Genomic DNA, 19,369 nt, shown 5'->3' with positions numbered 1-19,369 from the left:
TTGTGACTGTTACCACAAGACCTTACACTACCAGTTCTGTGGCGCAATAGGCTAGCGCGTTCGGCTGTTAACCGAAAGGATGGTGGTTCGAGCCCACCAGGACGAAGCAAGCTTTTCGCAGCAATGTCGGCAAGCACGACTTTAGCACGCTTGTCCGCTGACGCAGCGTCTGTAGCCCCTTTTCAGAGTCAACAGCTTTTGCGAGTCATCTTGTGTCAAAATAAGACAAAGGGTGCTGAGTGATTGTTTGTGTCAGCTCAAGTTTGCTGTGGAGAGTTCGTGTTTTGTTTTCCTTGTGGTGGAGCCTGTGTGGTCCAGGGAGGTCCTGCTCAAAATTCCCTCTAGGACCGCCACAAAATGCCACCAAATTGCTTCTCCAATCATATGCTGTCGGAGTTTGCAAACTGTATTCACACAGCGAGACAGAACTCCATACCTGGAACCTTTTATGAGTTGGCTGAACTAATAGCCTTTCAGGCTGTTGAACCAGAGCTCTGCTCGTTCAATCTGTATTCCCAGCAACAGGCATGGCTAAAACAAACATAGAAGACTCTATGGCTAGTGTGGCCAAACTCTGTCCTGGAGGGCCCTGTCAGGTAGAGTTTCACTCCAGCCAGCTCCATCAGACGTGCCTGGAAGCTTCCGGTCTCTGTGGTGAGACCGGGTTCAGCAGCTTAAGTTGAGTTTCTTTGTGCTTGGAGCCAAGCTCGTCAGACCAAGCAACCTCCAGAATCGAGGTGGGACGCCCCTGCTCTAAGCCTACCGCTAGGCTTAACCCCAACCTTACCCGCGAGATGTTTTGTCAAGCCTCTGCGAAAAGCGAGGCTCTGTTTGCTCATAAAATGTTTGGCAGTTCTCAAAACAGACGTCAGCCTTGGAAAGTGACTGCCGCTGCCCGGCTAGCTCAGTCGGTAGAGCATGAGACTCTTAATCTCAGGGTCGTGGGTTCGAGCCCCACGTTGGGCGTGCCTTTTGGCTCTCTCTCGCCCCTCCCAATGGGTGTAATTCTCTTGAATTAAGTTTGCTGACGCAGGACTAGTGTCGCGCCCAGCGTCAAATTCTTTTGTGACTGTTACCCACAAGACTTACACTACCAGTCTCTGTGGCGCAATAGGCTAGCGCGTTCGGCTGTTAACCGAAAGGATGGTGGTTCGAGCCCACCCAGGGACGAAGCAAGCTTTTCGCAGCAATGTCGGCAAGCACGGACTTTAGCACGCTTGTCCGCTGACGCAGCGTCTGTAGCCCCTTTTCAGAGTCAACAGCTTTTGCGAGTCATCTTGTGTCAAAATAAGACAAAGGGTGCTGAGTGATTGTTTGTGTCAGCTCAAGTTTGCTGTGGAGAGTTCGTGTTTTGTTTTCCTTGTGGTGGAGGCCTGTGTGGTCCAGGGAGGTCCTGCTCAAAATTCCCTCTAGGACCGCCACAAAATGCCACCAAATTGCTTCTCCAATCATATGCTGTCGGAGTTTGCAAACTGTATTCACACAGCGAGACAGAACTCCATACCTGGAACCTTTATGAGTTGGCTGAACTAATAGCCTTTCAGGCTGTTGAACCAGAGCTCTGCTCGTTCAATCTGTATTCCCCAGCAACAGGCATGGCTAAAACAAACATAGAAGACTCTATGGCTAGTGTGGCCAAACTCTGTCCTGGAGGGCCCTGTCAGGTAGAGTTTCACTCCAGCCAGCTCCATCAGACGTGCCTGGAAGCTTCCGGTCTCTGTGGTGAGACCGGGTTCAGCAGCTTAAGTTGAGTTTCTTTGTGCTTGGAGCCAAGCTCGTCAGACCAAGCAACCTCCAGAATCGAGGTGGGACGCCCCTGCTCTAAGCCTACCGCTAGGCTTAACCCCAACCTTACCCGCGAGATGTTTTGTCAAGCCTCTGCGAAAAGCGAGGCTCTGTTTGCTCATAAAATGTTTGGCAGTTCTCAAAACAGACGTCAGCCTTGGGAAAGTGACTGCCGCTGCCCGGCTAGCTCAGTCGGTAGAGCATGAGACTCTTAATCTCAGGGTCGTGGGTTCGAGCCCCACGTTGGGCGTGCCTTTTGGCTCTCTCTCGCCCCTCCCAATGGGTGTAATTCTCTTGAATTAAGTTTGCTGACGCAGGACTAGTGTCGCGCCCAGCGTCAAATTCTTTTGTGACTGTTACCCAAAGAGCTTACACTACCAGTCTCTGTGGCGCAATAGGCTAGCGCGTTCGGCTGTTAACCGAAAGGATGGTGGTTCGAGCCCACCCAGGGACGAAGCAAGCTTTTCGCAGCAATGTCGGCAAGCACGGACTTTAGCACGCTTGTCCGCTGACGCAGCGTCTGTAGCCCCTTTTCAGAGTCAACAGCTTTTGCGAGTCATCTTGTGTCAAAATAAGACAAAGGGTGCTGAGTGATTGTTGTGTCAGCTCAAGTTTGCTGTGGAGGAGTTCGTGTTGTTTCCTTGTGGTGGAGGCCTGTGTTGGTCCAGGGAGGTCCTGCTCAAATTCCCTCTAGGACCGCCACAAAATGCCACCAAATTGCTTCTCAATCATATGCTGTCGGAGTTTGCAAACTGTATTCACACAGCGAGACAGAACTCCATACCTGGAACCTTTTATGAGTGCTGAACTAATAGCCTTTCAGGCTGTTGAACCAGAGCTCTGCTCGTCAATCTGTATTCCCAGCAACAGGCATGGCTAAAACAACATGAAGACTCTATGGCTAGTGTGGCCAAACTCTGTCCTGGAGGGCCCTGTCAGGGTTAGAGTTTCACTCCAGCCAGCTCCATCAGACGTGCCTGGAAGCTTCCGGTCTCTGTGGTGAGACCGGGTTCAGCAGCTTAAGTTGAGTTTCTTTGTGCTTGGAGCCAAGCTCGTCAGACCAAGCAACCTCCAGAATCGAGGTGGGACGCCCCTGCTCTAAGCCTACCGCTAGGCTTAACCCCAACCTTACCCGCGAGATGTTTTGTCAAGCCTCTGCGAAAAGCGAGGCTCTGTTTGCTCATAAAATGTTTGGCAGTTCTCAAAACAGACGTCAGCCTTGGGAAAGTGACTGCCGCTGCCCGGCTAGCTCAGTCGGTAGAGCATGAGACTCTTAATCTCAGGGTCGTGGGTTCGAGCCCCACGTTGGGCGTGCCTTTTGGCTCTCTCTCGCCCCTCCCAATGGGTGTAATTCTCTTGAATTAAGTTTGCTGACGCAGGACTAGTGTCGCGCCCAGCGTCAAATTCTTTTGTGACTGTTACCCACAAGACTTACACTACCAGTCTCTGTGGCGCAATAGGCTAGCGCGTTCGGCTGTTAACCGAAAGGATGGTGGTTCGAGCCCACCGGGACGAAGCAAGCTTTTCGCAGCAATGTCGGCAAGCACGGACTTTAGCACGCTTGTCCGCTGACGCAGCGTCTGTAGCCCCTTTTCAGAGTCAACAGCTTTTGCGAGTCATCTTGTGTCAAAATAAGACAAAGGGTGCTGAGTGATTGTTTGTGTCAGCTCAAGTTTGCTGTGGAGAGTTCGTGTTTTGTTTTCCTTGTGGTGGAGGCCTGTGTGGTCCAGGGAGGTCCTGCTCAAAATTCCCTCTAGGACCGCCACAAAATGCCACCAAATTGCTTCTCCAATCATATGCTGTCGGAGTTTGCAAACTGTATTCACACAGCGAGACAGAACTCCATACCTGGAACCTTTTATGAGTTGGCTGAACTAATAGCCTTTCAGGCTGTTGAACCAGAGCTCTGCTCGTTCAATCTGTATTCCCCAGCAACAGGCATGGCTAAAACAAACATAGAAGACTCTATGGCTAGTGTGGCCAAACTCTGTCCTGGAGGGCCCTGTCAGGTAGAGTTTCACTCCAGCCAGCTCCATCAGACGTGCCTGGAAGCTTCCGGTCTCTGTGGTGAGACCGGGTTCAGCAGCTTAAGTTGAGTTTCTTTGTGCTTGGAGCCAAGCTCGTCAGACCAAGCAACCTCCAGAATCGAGGTGGGACGCCCCTGCTCTAAGCCTACCGCTAGGCTTAACCCCAACCTTACCCGCGAGATGTTTTGTCAAGCCTCTGCGAAAAGCGAGGCTCTGTTTGCTCATAAAATGTTTGGCAGTTCTCAAAACAGACGTCAGCCTTGGGAAAGTGACTGCCGCTGCCCGGCTAAGCTCAGTCGGTAGAGCATGAGACTCTTAATCTCAGGGTCGTGGGTTCGAGCCCCACGTTGGGCGTGCCTTTTGGCTCTCTCTCGCCCCTCCCAATGGGTGTAATTCTCTTGAATTAAGTTTGCTGACGCAGGACTAGTGTCACGCCAGCGTCAAATTCTTTTGTGACTGTTACCCACAAGAGCTTACACTACCAGTCTCTGTGGCGCAATAGGCTAGCGCGTTCGGCTGTTAACCGAAAGGATGGTGGTCCGAGCCCACCCAGGGACGAAGCAAGCTTTTCGCAGCAATGTCGGCAAGCACGATACTTTAGCACGCTTGTCCGCTGACGCAGCGTCTGTAGCCCCTTTTCAGAGTCAACAGCTTTTGCGAGTCATCTTGTATCAAAATAAGACAAAGGGTGCTGAGTGATTGTTTGTGTCAGCTCAAGTTTGCTGTGGAGAGTTCGTGTTTTGTTTTCCTTGTGGTGGAGGCCTGTGTGGTCCAGGGAGGTCCTGCTCAAAATTCCCTCTAGGACTCGCCACAAAATGCCACCAAATTGCTTCTCCAATCATATGCTGTCGGAGTTTGCAAACTGTATTCACACAGCGAGACAGAACTCCATACCTGGAACCTTTTATGAGTTGGCTGAACTAATAGCCTTTCAGGCTGTTGAACCAGAGCTCTGCTCGTTCAATCTGTATTCCCCAGCAACAGGCATGGCTAAAACAAACATAGAAGACTCTATGGCTAGTGTGGCCAAACTCTGTCCTGGAGGGCCCTGTCAGGTAGAGTTTCACTCCAGCCAGCTCCATCAGACGTGCCTGGAAGCTTCCGGTCTCTGTGGTGAGACCGGGTTCAGCAGCTTAAGTTGAGTTTCTTTGTGCTTGGAGCCAAGCTCGTCAGACCAAGCAACCTCCAGAATCGAGGTGGGACGCCCCTGCTCTAAGCCTACCGCTAGGCTTAACCCCAACCTTACCCGCGAGATGTTTTGTCAAGCCTCTGCGAAAAGCGAGGCTCTGTTTGCTCATAAAATGTTTGGCAGTTCTCAAAACAGACGTCAGCCTTGGGAATGTGACTGCCGCTGCCCGGCTAGCTCAGTCGGTTAGAGCATGAGACTCTTAATCTCAGGGTCGTGGGTTCGAGCCCCACGTTGGGCGTGCCTTTTGGCTCTCTCTCGCCCCTCCCAATGGGTGTAATTCTCTTGAATTAAGTTTGCTGACGCAGGACTAGTGTCGCGCCCAGCGTCAAATTCTTTTGTGACTGTTACCCACAAGAGCTTACACTACCAGTCTCTGTGGCGCAATAGGCTAGCGCGTTCGGCTGTTAACCGAAAGGATGGTGGTTCGAGCCCACCCAGGGACGAAGCAAGCTTTTCGCAGCAATGTCGGCAAGCACGGACTTTAGCACGCTTGTCCGCTGACGCAGCGTCTGTAGCCCCTTTTCAGAGTCAACAGCTTTTGCGAGTCATCTTGTGTCAAAATAAGACAAAGGGTGCTGAGTGATTGTTTGTGTCAGCTCAAGTTTGCTGTGGAGAGTTCTTGTTTTGTTTTCCTTGTGGTGGAGGCCTGTGTGGTCCAGGGAGGTCCTGCTCAAAATTCCCTCTAGGACCGCCACAAAATGCCACCAAATTGCTTCTCCAATCATATGCTGTCGGAGTTTGCAAACTGTATTCACACAGCGAGACAGAACTCCATACCTGGAACCTTTTATGAGTTGGCTGAACTAATAGCCTTTCAGGCTGTTGAACCAGAGCTCTGCTCGTTCAATCTGTATTCCCCAGCAACAGGCATGGCTAAAACAAACATAGAAGACTCTATGGCTAGTGTGGCCAAACTCTGTCCTGGAGGGCCCTGTCAGGTAGAGTTTCACTCCAGCCAGCTCCATCAGACGTGCCTGGAAGCTTCCGGTCTCTGTGGTGAGACCGGGTTCAGCAGCTTAAGTTGAGTTTCTTTGTGCTTGGAGCCAAGCTCGCAGACCAAGCAACCTCCAGAATCGAGGTGGGACGCCCCTGCTCTAAGCCTACCGCTAGGCTTAACCCCAACCTTACCCGCGAGATGTTTTGTCAAGCCTCTGCGAAAAGCGAGGCTCTGTTTGCTCATAAATGTTTGGCAGTTCTCAAAACAGACGTCAGCCTTGGGAATGTGACTGCCGCTGCCCGGCTAGCTCAGTCGGTAGAGCATGAGACTCTTAATCTCAGGGTCGTGGGTTCGAGCCCCTCGTTGGGCGTGCCTTTTGGCTCTCTCGCCCCTCCCAATGGGTGTAATTCTCTTGAATTAAGTTTGCTGACACAGGACTAGTGTCGCGCCCAGCGTCAAATTCTTTTGTGACTGTTACCCACAAGACCTTACACTACCAGTCTCTGTGGCGCAATAGGCTAGCGCGTTCGGCTGTTAACCGAAAGGATGGTGTTTCGAGCCCACCCAGGGACGGAGCAAGCTTTTCGCAGCAATGTCGGCAAGCACAGACTTTAGCACGCTTGTCCGCTGACGCAGCGTCTGTAGCCCCTTTTCAGAGTCAACAGCTTTGCGAGTCATCTTGTGTCAAAATAAGACAAAGGGTGCTGAGTGATTGTTTGTGTCAGCTCAAGTTTGCTGTGGAGAGTTCGTGTTTTGTTTTCCTTGTGGTGGAGGCCTGTGTGGTCCAGGGAGGTCCTGCTCAAAATTCCCTCTAGGACCGCCACAAAATGCCACCAAATTGCTTCTCCAATCATATGCTGTCTGAGTTTGCAAACTGTATTCACACAGCGAGACAGAACTCCATACCTGGAACCTTTTATGAGTTGGCTGAACTAATAGCCTTTCAGGCTGTTGAACCAGAGCTCTGCTCGTTCAATCTGTATTCCCCAGCAACAGGCATGGCTAAAACAAACATAGAAGACTCTATGGCTAGTGTGGCCAAACTCTGTCCTGGAGGGCCCTGTCAGGTAGAGTTTCACTCCAGCCAGCTCCATCAGACGTGCCTGGAAGCTTCCGGTCTCTGTGGTGAGACCGGGTTCAGCAGCTTAAGTTGAGTTTCTTTGTGCTTGGAGCCAAGCTCGTCAGACCAAGCAACCTCCAGAATCGAGGTGGGACGCCCCTGCTCTAAGCCTACCGCTAGGCTTAACCCCAACCTTACCCGCGAGATGTTTTGTCAAGCCTCTGCGAAAAGCGAGGCTCTGTTTGCTCATAAAATGTTTGGCAGTTCTCAAAACAGACGTCAGCCTTGGGAAAGTGACTGCCGCTGCCCGGCTAGCTCAGTCGGTAGAGCATGAGACTCTTAATCTCAGGGTCGTGGGTTCGAGCCCCACGTTGGGCGTGCCTTTTGGCTCTCTCTCGCCCCTCCCAATGGGTGTAATTCTCTTGAATTAAGTTTGCTGACGCAGGACTAGTGTCGCGCCCAGCGTCAAATTCTTTTGTGACTGTTACCCACAAGACCTTACACTACCAGTCTATGTGGCGCAATAGGCTAGCGCGTTCGGCTGTTAACCGAAAGGATGGTGGTTCGAGCCCACCCAGGGACGAAGCAAGCTTTTCGCAGCAATGTCGGCAAGCACGGACTTTAGCACGCTTGTCCGCTGACGCAGCGTCTGTAGCCCCTTTTCAGAGTCAACAGCTTTTGCGAGTCATCTTGTGTCAAAATAAGACAAAGGGTGCTGAGTGATTGTTTGTGTCAGCTCAAGTTTGCTGTGGAGAGTTCGTGTTTTGTTTTCCTTGTGGTGGAGGCCTGTGTGGTCCAGGGAGGTCCTGCTCAAAATTCCCTCTAGGACCGCCACAAAATGCCACCAAATTGCTTCTCCAATCATATGCTGTCGGAGTTTGCAAACTGTATTCACACAGCGAGACAGAACTCCATACCTGGAACCTTTTATGAGTTGGCTGAACTAATAGCCTTTCAGGCTGTTGAACCAGAGCTCTGCTCGTTCAATCTGTATTCCCCAGCAACAGGCATGGCTAAAACAAACATAGAAGACTCTATGGCTAGTGTGGCCAAACTCTGTCCTGGAGGGCCCTGTCAGGTAGAGTTTCACTCCAGCCAGCTCCATCAGACGTGCCTGGAAGCTTCCGGTCTCTGTGGTGAGACCGGGTTCAGCAGCTTAAGTTGAGTTTCTTTGTGCTTGGAGCCAAGCTCGTCAGACCAAGCAACCTCCAGAATCGAGGTGGGACGCCCCTGCTCTAAGCCTACCGCTAGGCTTAACCCCAACCTTACCCGCGAGATGTTTTGTCAAGCCTCTGCGAAAAGCGAGGCTCTGTTTGCTCATAAAATGTTTGGCAGTTCTCAAAACAGACGTCAGCCTTGGGAAAGTGACTGCCGCTGCCCGGCTAGCTCAGTCGGTAGAGCATGAGACTCTTAATCTCAGGGTCGTGGGTTCGAGCCCCACGTTGGGCGTGCCTTTTGGCTCTCTCTCGCCCCTCCCAATGGGTGTAATTCTCTTGAATTAAGTTTGCTGACGCAGGACTAGTGTCGCGCCCAGCGTCAAATTCTTTTGTGACTGTTACCCACAAGAGCTTACACTACCAGTCTCTGTGGCGCAATAGGCTAGCGCGTTCGGCTGTTAACCGAAAGGATGGTGGTTCGAGCCCACCCAGGGACGAAGCAAGCTTTTCGCAGCAATGTCGGCAAGCACGGACTTTAGCACGCTTGTCCGCTGACGCAGCATCTGTAGCCCCTTTTCAGAGTCAACAGCTTTTGCGAGTCATCTTGTATCAAAATAAGACAAAGGGTGCTGAGTGATTGTTTGTGTCAGCTCAAGTTTGCTGTGGAGAGTTCGTGTTTTGTTTTCCTTGTGGTGGAGGCCTGTGTGGTCCAGGGAGGTCCTGCTCAAAATTCCCTCTAGGACCGCCACAAAATGCCACCAAATTGCTTCTCCAATCATATGCTGTCGGAGTTTGCAAACTGTATTCACACAGCGAGACAGAACTCCATACCTGGAACCTTTTATGAGTTGGCTGAACTAATAGCCTTTCAGGCTGTTGAACCAGAGCTCTGCTCGTTCAATCTGTATTCCCCAGCAACAGGCATGGCTAAAACAAACATAGAAGACTCTATGGCTAGTGTGGCCAAACTCTGTCCTGGAGGGCCCTGTCAGGTAGAGTTTCACTCCAGCCAGCTCCATCAGACGTGCCTGGAAGCTTCCGGTCTCTGTGGTGAGACGGGGTTCAGCAGCTTAAGTTGAGTTTCTTTGTGCTTGGAGCCAAGCTCGTCAGACCAAGCAACCTCCAGAATCGAGGTGGGACGCCCCTGCTCTAAGCCTACCGCTAGGCTTAACCCCAACCTTACCCGCGAGATGTTTTGTCAAGCCTCTGCGAAAAGCGAGGCTCTGTTTGCTCATAAAATGTTTGGCAGTTCTCAAAACAGACGTCAGCCTTGGGAAAGTGACTGCCGCTGCCCGGCTAGCTCAGTCGGTAGAGCATGAGACTCTTAATCTCAGGGTCGTGGGTTCGAGCCCCACGTTGGGCGTGCCTTTTGGCTCTCTCTCGCCCCTCCCAATGGGTGTAATTCTCTTGAATTAAGTTTGCTGACGCAGGACTAGTGTCGCGCCCAGCGTCAAATTCTTTTGTGACTGTTACCCACAAGAGCTTACACTACCAGTCTCTGTGGCGCAATAGGCTAGCGCGTTCGGCTGTTAACCGAAAGGATGGTGGTTCGAGCCCACCCAGGGACGAAGCAAGCTTTTCGCAGCAATGTCGGCAAGCACGGACTTTAGCACGCTTGTCCGCTGACGCAGCGTCTGTAGCCCCTTTTCAGAGTCAACAGCTTTTGCGAGTCATCTTGTATCAAAATAAGACAAAGGGTGCTGAGTGATTGTTTGTGTCAGCTCAAGTTTGCTGTGGAGAGTTCGTGTTTTGTTTTCCTTGTGGTGGAGGCCTGTGTGGTCCAGGGAGGTCCTGCTCAAAATTCCCTCTAGGACCGCCACAAAATGCCACCAAATTGCTTCTCCAATCATATGCTGTCGGAGTTTGCAAACTGTATTCACACAGCGAGACAGAACTCCATACCTGGAACCTTTTATGAGTTGGCTGAACTAATAGCCTTTCAGGCTGTTGAACCAGAGCTCTGCTCGTTCAATCTGTATTCCCCAGCAACAGGCATGGCTAAAACAAACATAGAAGACTCTATGGCTAGTGTGGCCAAACTCTGTCCTGGAGGGCCCTGTCAGGTAGAGTTTCACTCCAGCCAGCTCCATCAGACGTGCCTGGAAGCTTCCGGTCTCTGTGGTGAGACCGGGTTCAGCAGCTTAAGTTGAGTTTCTTTGTGCTTGGAGCCAAGCTCGTCAGACCAAGCAACCTCCAGAATCGAGGTGGGACGCCCCTGCTCTAAGCCTACCGCTAGGCTTAACCCCAACCTTACCCGCGAGATGTTTTGTCAAGCCTCTGCGAAAAGCGAGGCTCTGTTTGCTCATAAAATGTTTGGCAGTTCTCAAAACAGACGTCAGCCTTGGGAATGTGACTGCCGCTGCCCGGCTAGCTCAGTCGGTAGAGCATGAGACTCTTAATCTCAGGGTCGTGGGTTCGAGCCCCACGTTGGGCGTGCCTTTTGGCTCTCTCTCGCCCCTCCCAATGGGTGTAATTCTCTTGAATTAAGTTTGCTGACGCAGGACTAGTGTCGCGCCCAGCGTCAAATTCTTTTGTGACTGTTACCCACAAGACATTACACTACCAGTCTCTGTGGCGCAATAGGCTAGCGCGTTCGGCTGTTAACCGAAAGGATGGTGTTTCGAGCCCACCCAGGGACGAAGCAAGCTTTTCGCAGCAATGTCGGCAAGCACAGACTTTAGCACGCTTGTCCGCTGACGCAGCGTCTGTAGCCCCTTTTCAGAGTCAACAGCTTTGCGAGTCATCTTGTGTCAAAATAAGACAAAGGGTGCTGAGTGATTGTTTGTGTCAGCTCAAGTTTGCTGTGGAGAGTTCGTGTTTTGTTTTCCTTGTGGTGGAGGCCTGTGTGGTCCAGGGAGGTCCTGCTCAAAATTCCCTCTAGGACCGCCACAAAATGCCACCAAATTGCTTCTCCAATCATATGCTGTCGGAGTTTGCAAACTGTATTCACACAGCGAGACAGAACTCCATACCTGGAACCTTTTATGAGTTGGCTGAACTAATAGCCTTTCAGGCTGTTGAACCAGAGCTCTGCTCGTTCAATCTGTATTCCCCAGCAACAGGCATGGCTAAAACAAACATAGAAGACTCTATGGCTAGTGTGGCCAAACTCTGTCCTGGAGGGCCCTGTCAGGTAGAGTTTCACTCCAGCCAGCTCCATCAGACGTGCCTGGAAGCTTCCGGTCTCTGTGGTGAGACCGGGTTCAGCAGCTTAAGTTGAGTTTCTTTGTGCTTGGAGCCAAGCTCGTCAGACCAAGCAACCTCCAGAATCGAGGTGGGACGCCCCTGCTCTAAGCCTACCGCTAGGCTTAACCCCAACCTTACCCGCGAGATGTTTTGTCAAGCCTCTGCGAAAAGCGAGGCTCTGTTTGCTCATAAAATGTTTGGCAGTTCTCAAAACAGACGTCAGCCTTGGGAAAGTGACTGCCGCTGCCCGGCTAGCTCAGTCGGTAGAGCATGAGACTCTTAATCTCAGGGTCGTGGGTTCGAGCCCCACGTTGGGCGTGCCTTTTGGCTCTCTCTCGCCCCTCCCAATGGGTGTAATTCTCTTGAATTAAGTTTGCTGACGCAGGACTAGTGTCGCGCCCAGCGTCAAATTCTTTTGTGACTGTTACCCACAAGAGCTTACACTACCAGTCTCTGTGGCGCAATAGGCTAGCGCGTTCGGCTGTTAACCGAAAGGATGGTGGTTCGAGCCCACCCAGGGACGAAGCAAGCTTTTCGCAGCAATGTCGGCAAGCACGGACTTTAGCACGCTTGTCCGCTGACGCAGCATCTGTAGCCCCTTTTCAGAGTCAACAGCTTTTGCGAGTCATCTTGTATCAAAATAAGACAAAGGGTGCTGAGTGATTGTTTGTGTCAGCTCAAGTTTGCTGTGGAGAGTTCGTGTTTTGTTTTCCTTGTGGTGGAGGCCTGTGTGGTCCAGGGAGGTCCTGCTCAAAATTCCCTCTAGGACCGCCACAAAATGCCACCAAATTGCTTCTCCAATCATATGCTGTCGGAGTTTGCAAACTGTATTCACACAGCGAGACAGAACTCCATACCTGGAACCTTTTATGAGTTGGCTGAACTAATAGCCTTTCAGGCTGTTGAACCAGAGCTCTGCTCGTTCAATCTGTATTCCCCAGCAACAGGCATGGCTAAAACAAACATAGAAGACTCTATGGCTAGTGTGGCCAAACTCTGTCCTGGAGGGCCCTGTCAGGTAGAGTTTCACTCCAGCCAGCTCCATCAGACGTGCCTGGAAGCTTCCGGTCTCTGTGGTGAGACCGGGTTCAGCAGCTTAAGTTGAGTTTCTTTGTGCTTGGAGCCAAGCTCGTCAGACCAAGCAACCTCCAGAATCGAGGTGGGACGCCCCTGCTCTAAGCCTACCGCTAGGCTTAACCCCAACCTTACCCGCGAGATGTTTTGTCAAGCCTCTGCGAAAAGCGAGGCTCTGTTTGCTCATAAAATGTTTGGCAGATCTCAAAACAGACGTCAGCCTTGGGAATGTGACTGCCGCTGCCCGGCTAGCTCAGTCGGTAGAGCATGAGACTCTTAATCTCAGGGTCGTGGGTTCGAGCCCCACGTTGGGCGTGCCTTTTGGCTCTCTCTCGCCCCTCCCAATGGGTGTAATTCTCTTGAATTAAGTTTGCTGACGCAGGACTAGTGTCGCGCCCAGCGTCAAATTCTTTTGTGACTGTTACCCACAAGACCTTACACTACCAGTCTCTGTGGCGCAATAGGCTAGCGCGTTCGGCTGTTAACCGAAAGGATGGTGTTTCGAGCCCACCCAGGGACGAAGCAAGCTTTTCGCAGCAATGTCGGCAAGCACAGACTTTAGCACGCTTGTCCGCTGACGCAGCGTCTGTAGCCCCTTTTCAGAGTCAACAGCTTTGCGAGTCATCTTGTGTCAAAATAAGACAAAGGGTGCTGAGTGATTGTTTGTGTCAGCTCAAGTTTGCTGTGGAGAGTTCGTGTTTTGTTTTCCTTGTGGTGGAGGCCTGTGTGGTCCAGGGAGGTCCTGCTCAAAATTCCCTCTAGGACCGCCACAAAATGCCACCAAATTGCTTCTCCAATCATATGCTGTCGGAGTTTGCAAACTGTATTCACACAGCGAGACAGAACTCCATACCTGGAACCTTTTATGAGTTGGCTGAACTAATAGCCTTTCAGGCTGTTGAACCAGAGCTCTGCTCGTTCAATCTGTATTCCCCAGCAACAGGCATGGCTAAAACAAACATAGAAGACTCTATGGCTAGTGTGGCCAAACTCTGTCCTGGAGGGCCCTGTCAGGTAGAGTTTCACTCCAGCCAGCTCCATCAGACGTGCCTGGAAGCTTCCGGTCTCTGTGGTGAGACCGGGTTCAGCAGCTTAAGTTGAGTTTCTTTGTGCTTGGAGCCAAGCTCGTCAGACCAAGCAACCTCCAGAATCGAGGTGGGACGCCCCTGCTCTAAGCCTACCGCTAGGCTTAACCCCAACCTTACCCGCGAGATGTTTTGTCAAGCCTCTGCGAAAAGCGAGGCTCTGTTTGCTCATAAAATGTTTGGCAGTTCTCAAAACAGACGTCAGCCTTGGGAAAGTGACTGCCGCTGCCCGGCTAGCTCTTCATGTCACCTGTAGGTCGTGGTTATTCTTTGTTATGACAGCCAATCACGTTCCCGGCTGCAACCATGAAACTTATGTTTTAGCCAATCAGCGCTCGTATCGCAACCGCGAATTTGCCAATCAGCGCTCGTATCGCAACCGCGAATTTGCCAATCAGCGCTCGTATTGTAACCGCGAATTAGCCAATCAGCGCCCGTTCCTCATCCGCGATTCTTCGTAGTAAGTAGATCAATTGATAACATTTAAAACTACCGGAGATTTAAGAATCACGGGTGAAGAAAAAGAAGATAACGGTCATCGATTAACTTCTAACCAACATTTGCAATGTAAGTGAGTCTTTTATCAATAAAATTACAATACTGGTGCACAAATATGCATTAATTCATGCTTCAAGAATGCACAGATAATCACGAGTTAATGTAAACTCATGAAGGACTAACTTAAACCATTTATTAATGATTACTACATCAGCAACTAATAAACATTCTATATGATTAATAGATTAAGTAATAAATAAATTGTTACCAGTCAAATGTACTTTAATGTATAAGTTGAGTAATAACATTATATTAACTAATGATTTAAATGTATATGTTAATTACTACAGTGGCCAAAGCTATGCACTTCAACTTCCAGTTTTCAGCTTTAATTAATCTTTAGCTAATGATTTGCAAAGGAAACTGAGGAAGTGAGTTATAATATAATATTGTGGTATATTATCTAATTGTCAATGTTTTACTATTTTAAAGGTGAGCTTATTGGAGTGGAATATCTTTACCAGCAAACTGGTAAAGTTCTGCAGGACTACAAGTTGGCCATTGAAGAGTCAGAGACTACTGAGGTTGGTATAGAGGTGGATGAAGGTTATGCTGAACTTGAGGAGTTTCAGGACATCACTGTCCCCACCTTTGACACTGAACGGACACCTGCTGCCTCTTCACAAGCATCAGTGTCTGCAGCATCTGCAGCATCATTTCCAACTCCTCCAGCAAACAGCCCCACGTCGTCACTGTTTGTGGTCCCTCCATCATCAGTGTCATCTCCTGTCAGCAGCTCACTGCACGCTGAATCAACTCTTTCCTGGAGCACATAGCTGTGAGTTTTACTAAAGTATTCATAAAGGTTTCGTATTTGTTATCACACTAACTATAAATTTGTATTTATCACATTGAAAGGCATAAATACAAATTTAAAATAAATATTTACCTTTTTAATGTTGCCCCAGTGGACCGATTATCTGCAGAAACGGATCGTCCAACATTGGAAGAGAACACTTCACATGATGTAAGGGTCCAGTTTATTTTTTATGTACATTTACATGTGTGTAAGCATAATCTGGGTTACATTGGATGTGCTTTCATGTGAATATTTGTATTCACTGATGCTATCAAAAGTTCCTAAATTATCTTTCATTTTAGGATTCGGTTGGACCTGATAATATTGAGCGGTATGGAGCCGTGCAGGACTTGGCAGAGTTTTTGGTTAGCCTCAGAGACCACCGTCTGGCTTTGTCGGGAGAAGAGTGCATCAAGATCATCTCCCTATGGCAGGCATTGGGGGAGTATGACAAGAAAAAGACCATTTACCCACCACGTAACCAAACCAACATAAAACAGGGACGATTCAGGGCCACTAAGAAGATTGTGGCCCCAGGTGTGGAGAGCAGCAAAAGGTATGTTACGTTTAGTAAACACAGGGTCTACACATTTTTTTATATAAAATATATATATATCTGAAACTGGCTGAAATATCACCTACAACTTTTTTTGTTTAGTAAGGATTTCTAGTTAAATTAGTAAAACCTGACACCTTCATGACTAGCTTATCTTCCTGTAGCCTGTTAAGTTCAAACTTAGCCTGATTACAACATAAATTATTAGTTGTGATTTACGTTTTATTCTGACTATATATATTAGGTTGCTAAGTATGTTACATTGCTATGAACACAGTTCCAACTGTACACTGGAATATTTAATTTAGAAGAAACAAGGCAATCATTTCTTAAATCATTAAAATCATTTTGTATCATGTTGAGTCAAATAATTTGTCTTTTACTGTACTTTAGTAAGTAGCCATGTAATAAGTGGGATAATATGCAGTCATTATTGTGAAAAAAACCTGACAGGCTGACTAACAACACCCTGTAATTATTCCACAACACAGTAGAGAACTGATTTATTGATATGACATTTCAACATCAATCTAAAAACAAAACAAAGAGAGACAACATAACTATGCGCACATATTATAAATTAACATTTAGACTACACAAAGCAAAACAGACAGCATAGGAAAGGTAAAATAAAAATAAGATCACACAATGAAAACAATCTTACATTAATAATATGTATTCTGTTGTAATTTGCAGGTGTTTCGTTGGGGCTCACAGTCCTGCACAGTGGCCTGACTGCAACCGAAGGCCATTTTCACAAGGCTCTGTGCTCTCTACCCAAACGCGGTGCGCTGTGATGGAATGAGGGTGTCCCGCTTCACTGTGGTAGCATGTGCTTACAAGCACATCCAAGATAGATATATAATATAAACGGTATGTTTATGTTTTTTATTATTATTTTGGCTAATATATGAAAAGTCCACTACAGTGGTAAAAACTATTTTTTTATTTACTATTTTTTTTAAGCAAATATGTCATAATTGCACTACTGTGGTAAATGTTTGTCTTTGTTTACTATTAATTCTTATTATTTTCTTAGTCTGATGTCAAAATTGCACTGCAAATGTTTGTTTTGGTTTGATATTTATTATATTTTTACACTGATATGTACAAATTTTATTATTGTGGTAAACATTTTTGGTGTATACTGTACAAAATTGCATTACTGTTCTAAATGTTTTATTGGCTTTAAAATATATATGCAGATTAAAAGGGTTGTTAATATTTGCCCTCACACTATTGTTATTGTTCCTATTTGTATTCTCACAATATTTGTAAATGTATATATATTTGCACTGTTGTTATAATTTTATATAATGACTTTATATTTGCAAATAAAAAGGGTTGTTAATCTTTGCACTCACAATGTTTTTGTGCCTATTTCTCACTGTAATTATAGTTGCAAAAAAAAACATTTTTTTAAGTATTCCAGTATTACATAACAGTAAAACACACACGCAAAGAAACAGGGACTTCCAGAATAAGTCAGAAAATATAATAATATAATATTATACTGTAAAAATAATATATTATACTGAAAAAAAAGTGTCAGTAAGCGCTGCGTTATTCATGTATTTTGTTATGAAAATTCACAAAAACACAAATCATGTATTTTTGCAATGAATAGTCACGTTTTATCTGTCAAATAATTTCGGCTTTTTTTATCCAGCTGGATGCCTTTGTCCATATAAGGTATTTCCTGTAGTGTGCGTCACATAGTAGTCACAGGTTGGTGCTTCTACGAGTCCGGTTTGGACTTTATGCGAGAGAGCGCCCTCCGGCGTCCGGTATGAATGAAACGTACATAAAGTGATTGTTTACCCTGGAAAGTTCCCAAATTAAAGTGCGGGGGACGAATTTACGTTCGATTAAATTACGGGGGGTAATGATGATTACGCACGCGTGCATCAGCAGCGTCAAAACGGACACATTCCAGGAATTCCATCACTGGTCGGAGCGGGCCGCGAACTCGCGTACGTGTGCGTCTTTTAGGATCTTTACCTCGACTAATGGGCGCCGGCCTTGGCGCAGTCGGTAGAGCATGAGACTCTTAATCTCAGGGTCGTGGGTTCGAGCCCCACGTTGGGCGTGCCTTTTGGCTCTCTCTCGCCCCTCCCAATGGGTGTAATTCTCTTGAATTAAGTTTGCTGACGCAGGACTAGTGTCGCGCCCAGCGTCAAATTCTTTTGTGACTGTTACCCACAAGAGCTTACACTACCAGTCTCTGTGGCGCAATAGGCTAGCGCGTTTGGCTGTTAACCGAAAGGATGGTGGTTCGAGCCCACCCAGGGACGAAGCAAGCTTTTCGCAGCAATGTCGGCAAGCACGGACTTTAGCACGCTTGTCCGCTGACGCAGCGTCTGTAGCCCCTTTTCAGAGTCAACAGCTTTTGCGAGTCATCTTGTGTCAAAATAAGACAAAGGGTGCTGAGTGATTGTTTGTGTCAGCTCAAGTTTGCTGTGGAGAGTTCGTGTTTTGTTTTCCTTGTGGTGGAGGCCTGTGTGGTCCAGGGAGGTCCTGCTCAAAATTCCCTCTAGGACCGCCACAAAATGCCACCAAATTGCTTCTCCAATCATATGCTGTCGGAGTTTGCAAACTGTATTCACACAGCGAGACAGAACTCCATACCTGGAACCTTTTATGAGTTGGCTGAACTAATAGCCTTTCAGGCTGTTGAACCAGAGCTCTGCTCGTTCAATCTGTATTCCCCAGCAACAGGCATGGCTAAAACAAACATAGAAGACTCTATGGCTAGTGTGGCCAAACTCTGTCCTGGAGGGCCCTGTCAGGTAGAGTTTCACTCCAGCCAGCTCCATCAGACGTGCCTGGAAGCTTCCGGTCTCTGTGGTGAGACCGGGTTCAGCAGCTTAAGTTGAGTTTCTTTGTGCTTGGAGCCAAGCTCGTCAGACCAAGCAACCTCCAGAATCGAGGTAGGACGCCCCTGCTCTAAGCCTACCGCTAGGCTTAACCCCAACCTTACCCGCGAGATGTTTTGTCAAGCCTCTGCGAAAAGCGAGGCTCTGTTTGCTCATAAAATGTTTGGCAGTTCTCAAAACAGACGTCAGCCTTGGGAAAGTGACTGCTGCTGCCCGGCTAGCTCAGTCGGTAGAGCATGAGACTCTTAATCTCAGGGTCGTGGGTTCGAGCCCCACGTTGGGCGTGCCTTTTGGCTCTCTCTCGCCCCTCCCAATGGGTGTAATTCTCTTGAATTAAGTTTGCTGACGCAGGACTAGTGTCGCGCCCAGCGTCAAATTCTTTTGTGACTGTTACCCACAAGAGCTTACACTACCAGTCTCTGTGGCGCTACCTGGATCAGGATCGGCTGTCATTGTCAGACTGGAAGAGAGCCAATCGCTGAGCTCGCTCGCCATTGTGAGCTTTCAGGCACCAATCGCTGTGCCGCTCTCCATAGTGAGCTATGAGAGCCAATCGCTGCTCTGTCAGTTTGGGTGACGACACTGGTGACGGAGTCTATTCGGACGAGCGCGCACTTCAAAATTATCATCGAGCAATTTGATAGATAGTATTTCTTCTCATTGAACAATGTAAGTAATATTTTTTCTTTGTTTCCGTTTACCGTGTGCTTAATTGGTCGTTGTTGTGGGCGATATGATGACTTATATCTTAACGATGATATAACGAGTGGACCGTTAGGGATTTTGTTCAATCGTTTATTTCGCTGTATGCATTATTACCGCTTACAGTTATTGGCACATAATGTAAGATTGAATGTGTATTAATGAATATAAATAAAGAACGGAATTTGCTTGCTTGATGTCAAATTAAGTTATAAAGCGCAGTATGCAGAGAATAAGAAAGGAGCGGCGGCGCGCGTGCATGCGCGCGCACGCACGCTCCGCTTTTGTTCGCGAATTCTGTTTTTCTGTGACGGTTTATTGCACTTGAATGGTCAAAAAGACACACCATTACGTCAAAATACCCAACTGTGTTTACGT

At 48.3% G+C, this 19,369-nt stretch overlaps 26 non-coding genes across 26 annotated transcripts; all 26 read left to right on the top strand.

Moving 5' to 3' along the window:
• The first annotated feature begins 893 nt into the window (after positions 1–893).
• trnak-cuu (transfer RNA lysine (anticodon CUU)) lies at positions 894–966 on the top strand. Its single transcript has one exon. It is a non-coding gene; the product is annotated as a tRNA-Lys (tRNA).
• Positions 967–1,096: 130 nt separating this feature from the next.
• On the top strand, positions 1,097–1,170 carry trnan-guu (transfer RNA asparagine (anticodon GUU)). Its single transcript has one exon. It is a non-coding gene; the product is annotated as a tRNA-Asn (tRNA).
• A 792-nt stretch (positions 1,171–1,962) lies between these two features.
• trnak-cuu (transfer RNA lysine (anticodon CUU)) lies at positions 1,963–2,035 on the top strand. Its single transcript has one exon. It is a non-coding gene; the product is annotated as a tRNA-Lys (tRNA).
• Positions 2,036–2,165: 130 nt separating this feature from the next.
• trnan-guu (transfer RNA asparagine (anticodon GUU)) lies at positions 2,166–2,239 on the top strand. The gene has a single exon. It is a non-coding gene; the product is annotated as a tRNA-Asn (tRNA).
• Positions 2,240–3,024: 785 nt separating this feature from the next.
• trnak-cuu (transfer RNA lysine (anticodon CUU)) lies at positions 3,025–3,097 on the top strand. The gene has a single exon. It is a non-coding gene; the product is annotated as a tRNA-Lys (tRNA).
• A 995-nt stretch (positions 3,098–4,092) lies between these two features.
• On the top strand, positions 4,093–4,166 carry trnak-cuu (transfer RNA lysine (anticodon CUU)). Its single transcript has one exon. It is a non-coding gene; the product is annotated as a tRNA-Lys (tRNA).
• Positions 4,167–4,296: 130 nt separating this feature from the next.
• Positions 4,297–4,370, top strand: trnan-guu (transfer RNA asparagine (anticodon GUU)). Its single transcript has one exon. It is a non-coding gene; the product is annotated as a tRNA-Asn (tRNA).
• A 795-nt stretch (positions 4,371–5,165) lies between these two features.
• Positions 5,166–5,239, top strand: trnak-cuu (transfer RNA lysine (anticodon CUU)). Its single transcript has one exon. It is a non-coding gene; the product is annotated as a tRNA-Lys (tRNA).
• A 131-nt stretch (positions 5,240–5,370) lies between these two features.
• Positions 5,371–5,444, top strand: trnan-guu (transfer RNA asparagine (anticodon GUU)). Its single transcript has one exon. It is a non-coding gene; the product is annotated as a tRNA-Asn (tRNA).
• Positions 5,445–6,235: 791 nt separating this feature from the next.
• Positions 6,236–6,308, top strand: trnak-cuu (transfer RNA lysine (anticodon CUU)). Its single transcript has one exon. It is a non-coding gene; the product is annotated as a tRNA-Lys (tRNA).
• A 129-nt stretch (positions 6,309–6,437) lies between these two features.
• Positions 6,438–6,511, top strand: trnan-guu (transfer RNA asparagine (anticodon GUU)). The gene has a single exon. It is a non-coding gene; the product is annotated as a tRNA-Asn (tRNA).
• A 792-nt stretch (positions 6,512–7,303) lies between these two features.
• On the top strand, positions 7,304–7,376 carry trnak-cuu (transfer RNA lysine (anticodon CUU)). Its single transcript has one exon. It is a non-coding gene; the product is annotated as a tRNA-Lys (tRNA).
• Positions 7,377–7,507: 131 nt separating this feature from the next.
• On the top strand, positions 7,508–7,581 carry trnan-guu (transfer RNA asparagine (anticodon GUU)). Its single transcript has one exon. It is a non-coding gene; the product is annotated as a tRNA-Asn (tRNA).
• A 793-nt stretch (positions 7,582–8,374) lies between these two features.
• trnak-cuu (transfer RNA lysine (anticodon CUU)) lies at positions 8,375–8,447 on the top strand. The gene has a single exon. It is a non-coding gene; the product is annotated as a tRNA-Lys (tRNA).
• Positions 8,448–8,578: 131 nt separating this feature from the next.
• On the top strand, positions 8,579–8,652 carry trnan-guu (transfer RNA asparagine (anticodon GUU)). The gene has a single exon. It is a non-coding gene; the product is annotated as a tRNA-Asn (tRNA).
• A 793-nt stretch (positions 8,653–9,445) lies between these two features.
• trnak-cuu (transfer RNA lysine (anticodon CUU)) lies at positions 9,446–9,518 on the top strand. The gene has a single exon. It is a non-coding gene; the product is annotated as a tRNA-Lys (tRNA).
• Positions 9,519–9,649: 131 nt separating this feature from the next.
• Positions 9,650–9,723, top strand: trnan-guu (transfer RNA asparagine (anticodon GUU)). The gene has a single exon. It is a non-coding gene; the product is annotated as a tRNA-Asn (tRNA).
• Positions 9,724–10,516: 793 nt separating this feature from the next.
• On the top strand, positions 10,517–10,589 carry trnak-cuu (transfer RNA lysine (anticodon CUU)). Its single transcript has one exon. It is a non-coding gene; the product is annotated as a tRNA-Lys (tRNA).
• A 131-nt stretch (positions 10,590–10,720) lies between these two features.
• Positions 10,721–10,794, top strand: trnan-guu (transfer RNA asparagine (anticodon GUU)). The gene has a single exon. It is a non-coding gene; the product is annotated as a tRNA-Asn (tRNA).
• A 792-nt stretch (positions 10,795–11,586) lies between these two features.
• Positions 11,587–11,659, top strand: trnak-cuu (transfer RNA lysine (anticodon CUU)). The gene has a single exon. It is a non-coding gene; the product is annotated as a tRNA-Lys (tRNA).
• A 131-nt stretch (positions 11,660–11,790) lies between these two features.
• Positions 11,791–11,864, top strand: trnan-guu (transfer RNA asparagine (anticodon GUU)). The gene has a single exon. It is a non-coding gene; the product is annotated as a tRNA-Asn (tRNA).
• Positions 11,865–12,657: 793 nt separating this feature from the next.
• trnak-cuu (transfer RNA lysine (anticodon CUU)) lies at positions 12,658–12,730 on the top strand. Its single transcript has one exon. It is a non-coding gene; the product is annotated as a tRNA-Lys (tRNA).
• Positions 12,731–12,861: 131 nt separating this feature from the next.
• Positions 12,862–12,935, top strand: trnan-guu (transfer RNA asparagine (anticodon GUU)). Its single transcript has one exon. It is a non-coding gene; the product is annotated as a tRNA-Asn (tRNA).
• Positions 12,936–17,428: 4,493 nt separating this feature from the next.
• trnak-cuu (transfer RNA lysine (anticodon CUU)) lies at positions 17,429–17,502 on the top strand. Its single transcript has one exon. It is a non-coding gene; the product is annotated as a tRNA-Lys (tRNA).
• Positions 17,503–17,633: 131 nt separating this feature from the next.
• trnan-guu (transfer RNA asparagine (anticodon GUU)) lies at positions 17,634–17,707 on the top strand. The gene has a single exon. It is a non-coding gene; the product is annotated as a tRNA-Asn (tRNA).
• A 793-nt stretch (positions 17,708–18,500) lies between these two features.
• On the top strand, positions 18,501–18,573 carry trnak-cuu (transfer RNA lysine (anticodon CUU)). The gene has a single exon. It is a non-coding gene; the product is annotated as a tRNA-Lys (tRNA).
• Positions 18,574–19,369: the final 796 nt, after the last annotated feature.

This window comes from Carassius auratus, unplaced genomic scaffold, assembly GCF_003368295.1.
Source record: "Carassius auratus strain Wakin unplaced genomic scaffold, ASM336829v1 scaf_tig00028330, whole genome shotgun sequence".
Taxonomy (NCBI): Eukaryota; Metazoa; Chordata; class Actinopteri; order Cypriniformes; family Cyprinidae; genus Carassius; species Carassius auratus.
This window is presented reverse-complemented; position numbering and strand designations above follow the sequence as displayed.